Source organism: Protopterus annectens, chromosome 9.part0, assembly GCF_019279795.1.
Source record: "Protopterus annectens isolate FY-2018-M chromosome 9.part0, PAN1.0, whole genome shotgun sequence".
NCBI classification, from domain to species: Eukaryota; Metazoa; Chordata; order Ceratodontiformes; family Protopteridae; genus Protopterus; species Protopterus annectens.
This window is the reverse complement of record NC_056743.1, coordinates 657,606,145-657,611,237: the sequence shown is the minus strand read 5'-3', so window position 1 is coordinate 657,611,237 and position 5,093 is coordinate 657,606,145.

Genomic DNA, 5,093 nt, shown 5'->3' with positions numbered 1-5,093 from the left:
AAGCAATGCAGTCTCACAATGAAAATAGACTAACATTAAAACTTCTCTGCCCTTGAAACTCACATGCATTGAAACAGCATTGAAACTCACATTCAAAGAAAATACATTTTGCCAGTGGCGGATAAACAAACTCTGGGCTGTCTTCAAAATCATAGGCCCCTCGAACATAACATACACATGCTCTTTGATACACCTTCCTGACTGTATTACATTATATTCCTTGTACAATACAGTACAGTTGTTAGAGGGCATTTTAAATTTGTTTTGAACATTTTTCCAGTAAACAATGAAACAAAATGCATACAGCAATGACAAAACTGCCCAATTCAGAACATTTCCATCATAAAAAGTCTACTCAACCTTCTATAGTCCACCAGTATCAGTAAAAAATATGCACAATCTCTGAAGTAGTAAAATCCACATTAAAGAAATTTGTAACTAATAAAGAGGTTGCTGCTAGCAAACACTTTATATGTCATTGTTTAATCTACAAATAAAGTGCCTGTTACCCATGAAGAATAAATTGTTTTTGTTGCATGCATTAAAAAAATGATAACCTAGTAATATCGCAATAGGGAATGGATAGCAAACTGATAACAGGTTCATAGTTACTAGGTATATTTGCCAAAAGAACTGCAGCATCCACCCCCTTTACAACACAGTACAGTATCAGCAATGCATCTACCTACTGTGGGAGTAGAACCCACAGCCTTCAGCATCAAAAGCAAATACACTATCCTGTTGTGCTATTAACAGTGCGAGCAGACTAAACATAAGCAGCACTAAACTTTTACTCCCCTGCAGCTCTCAGCTCCTTGTAAAATCTACTCGACACTCGGCTGTATCTCCGAATGTTGCAGCGCAAGAAATCTGGAAAAAGCCAAAATTTATTGGGGGGGGGGACAAAAGGCCAAAAACCAGGGACACATTTTAAACATTGCTTGTATAATGTTGGAAAGTTGCTAGAAACACTTGTAATCGGTGATTCTATCGTCAGGCACACTGACGTCCCGCTCACCAGGCTGAATAAGGAGAAGGTGACGGTGAGCTGCCTGTTGGGCGCTAGGATCTGCCACATAACACAAACACTCAGGTCACTCCAAGGCAAGTACAAACATGACTCAGTCATTGTCCATGTTGGTGTGAATGACCTGAGACGTACCTCCCTGGACTACATGAAAAGAGACTTAGAGGAGCTCTCTGAGCATGTAGTCCAGGCCGGTATGACCCTGACCTTGAGTAGCATCTTACCCTCACCAAGAATGATGCCACAATATATAGACAAGATGATCAATTTCAACAATTGGCTTAAGCATTGGATCCCCTTTGAATGACAGCAATACTTGTCAGCCTGGGATGACATGCTTGACAAGCCACGATGCTTCGCTAGGGACGGCTTGCACCTGTCACCCCTGGGCTTTTGGATATTGGCAAAGGCTCTTGCTACCCCCATAGTGCCTTTTTTTAGGCAAGGCTCAAAAGACAAACCCACCTCCATAGGTATCACAAGGGATAAGAAACTAAGAGTAATGCTACTCAACACCAGAAGTCTAAACCTCAAGATGCACTTTTCGAAACTCTCCTTAGCATGGAGAACATCGATATCTGTGCAGTAACAGAAACCTGGTTCAAGGCTCCCGAGAGCACCCCAGAACTACCAGGTTATACCTCATACCATGCCTTTCAGCCCCAAAACTTGGACCAAACCACAAAAGGAGGAGGAGTATCAATATTCGTCAAAGATACCCACACCTCCAGGTTGGTGGCACAACACGAAGCATCAGAGACTATCCATGTGCAACTAACAGTGGGTAAAACTGCCTTCCAGTTTATAGCCTGCTACAGACCACCCTCCCAAACACAGGAACCCCACTCGCCTTCCTGAGAATACTGAAAAATATGAAGGTCTCTCCAAACACCATTATATTGGGCGACTTCAACTACCCAAACATAGACTGGGAGCATTACTCTAGCTACAACACCCTAGCCCAAAGGTTCCTAGAATTTATAAACTCAAATGCTATGGAACAACTTGTTACCACTCCCACAAGAGGGGAAAACATACTGGACCTGATCATCACCAACATGGGGACACTATGCTCCAGGCCAGAAGTGTATCCCTCACTGGTAAGATCAGACCATAAACTAATCTCACTGGATATTCACATCCTGACCCCAGCCCCTGCCCAGAAAACCACAGTGAAAAACTTCTCTAAAGCAAATTTCACATGCCTCAAAACCGAGGCGGAATCCTTCAAAGCCCCCGGGCCTGTGGAAAATATGGCCCAGACCGCAGAATCCTTTATAAATGCATTCTATGAACACCTTTAGGAATGCATGGATCATGCAATCGCAAATAAAACCAAGACCCAATCCAAAGGCAGACGTCCTGTCTGGTGGACCCCAGCCATAAACAAACTATACAATAGAAGGAGGAAGCTACTACACGATAGAGCAAAATCCCAAAAAGGGAAGGCATCTCTGATCAGTATTAGCAAAAAACTACGGGCACTCATAAAATCGTCTAAGGCCAGCTTCGAGAGAAAAATTGCACAGGACACTACGGATAATCACAAGGCTTTCTTTAGTTATGTTAGGAACCTGGGTGGGAATTCCCAGATATGCTCAGAATTAGTCCAAAATGACAAAAAATACACCGAGCCCACAGACATTGCCAACATCCTAGCTGACAGGTTCAGTGCAAACTTCTCCCGCCCCCTCCCCACCAAAAGGGCAAATATCTATCCCAACAGAGTGCTGCCCCCCTGACATCTCAGATGCTCAGGTAAGAGCTGCCCTCATCAATGGGACCAGATGGTGTCCCGGGCTGCGTCCTACATGAACTCCAAGAAGAGCTAAACCCAAACATAAAACTACTGTTCAATCTTAGCCTTACTACAGGATATGTACCCAAAGAGTGGCGTACAACAACAGTGGTCCCTCTCCACAAAGGTGGTGCCTCAACGGATCCTGGAAACTATCGCCCCATAAGCCTGACTAGCTTGGTCTGCAAAGCTATGGAAAGGATCATCATGGACCTCATAAATAAAGATATTGGGGACCTACAGATACTGGATCCTACCCAGTTTGGCTTTGTTAAGGGCAGATCCGGCCTCTTAAACCTGGTCGATTTCTTTGAAACAGTCACCAAAGCAACTGATGAGGGGAAGGTGGTCCACACAGCCTACCTGGACCTCGCAAAAGCCTTCGATACAATACCCTACTCGGGCATTATAGATAAGCTCACCAGCTTAAACATAAACCCCTATGTCACTAGATGGGTTGCAAACTGGCTGAAGGGCAGAACTCACATGGTTAGAATTGCTGGAGCCATGTCAGACTCCAAACCAGTTACAAGTGGCATCTCACAAGGCTCAGTCCTGGGACCTCTCTTGTTCGGTATATATTTCTCGGCGGTACAGGCCAACACGGAAGGACTGTGGCTGACCAAGTTCACAGATGACTGCAAACTGGGCACCATAATCAACTCTCCAGCCGACACAAGCATCCTCCAAAAGGGCCTCATAGAAACAGACAACTGGTGCCATAGCCTCAAGCTAAACGCCAAAAAGTGTATAGTCATCCCCTTTGGCAAAAACAAAGTGCCCACAAATTACCACATAGGTGGTAATCCATTAAGTACAGAAGAAGTCATTAGGGACCTGGGGACCCAAGTCGATAGCAATCTCTCATTTGACAACCACGTGGCCAAAGTGGTTAGAAAAACATTTTATATAGCCCACCTAATCATGAAGGGATTCACATCTAGATCAGGGGAGGTCATCGTGCCTGTTTACTCATCCCTCATCAGGCCCATAATTGAGTACAATGCCCCTTTTGGGATGTACCTTACCAGACACCTGCAGCAACTGGAAAGACCCCAAAAGTACCTCACCAAGAGGATCAAAGGGCTCAAACAGATGCCATATGCTGCCCGGTTAAAGAAACTCCAGCTCTACTCAGTGGCATACCGCCTGCTCAGAGGCAATCTGTGCCTGACGTATAAAGCCATGTCCAACCCGGAATTAATGGACATGCTGCACCTCAGAAAATCCAAATCCCTTCGAGCTACACGCCGAGACTTGAACCTCAGCACTGAAATAAATAGGACATGCTGGAGGGACAGATTCATAACCCAGAGGCTCCCTTCACTCTGCCTAACCTGGACTGGGATTTTATTCCAGAGTCCCACATTGACTCTCTTCAAGAGGAATCTTGATGAGTGGATGGGAGATCGTAGGTTTACCCCGGCTATCACTTCTGTGTCACTGTTAGACAGAGGCACAGTATACTAACCTCAAAAAAAGGCATAGCAAAATTAATTTAAAATGGGTGGCGAAAGCCAAGCACACTCTGGCTAGGCTTATAAATGCCCTAGGGCAGATAGCCTAGTATGAACCTATGAATAAAATGATGCGTTACCACCATACATTTCACTGCCACGTCTTGAACCCAGGGGACCCTGTGCAAAACAATCAGAGCAACATACCACTACGCCAAATCAGCTGTTTTGTGAAATAGGAAGAAGACTGAAACTTAAATGGCTATCATTTAGTAAATTCAGTTCTCACCATAGCACAGCTGTCAACCCCTTAGCACAAAATACCTGAACAAAGCCAATAATGGGTGAATACAACCCCCAAACATTCAGTGAATTCAGTTCTCACCAAAGCTCTCAACCTCTTAGCAAAAAACACCCAGACAAAGCCAGTAATGGGGGGAATATAGCCCCCAAACATATTCAGTGAATTCAGTTCTTACCATAGCTCTCAACCTTAGCACAAAACCTGGATGAAGCCAATAATGGGGGGAATACAGTACCAAAGACAGGGATATATTTCAAATACCCTTCTTGTACACTTAGAAGAAAATTGCTAAAATAAAAGCTTTTGTTACCATGCACTTTCTGAAGAATATGTAGTCTGATATTGAAATGAGTGCCCATTTTTTTAACATTTGTTAACCAGGAAACTCTGACTTGGAAAAAAAGCAAATTTTTAGCAGAGGCCCAGGGAGAAACACTCCAGACAGCCAAGAATCAAACCAGAGAACATGTAGCTGTCAGGCAACAAGGACACATACAGAAACCACAG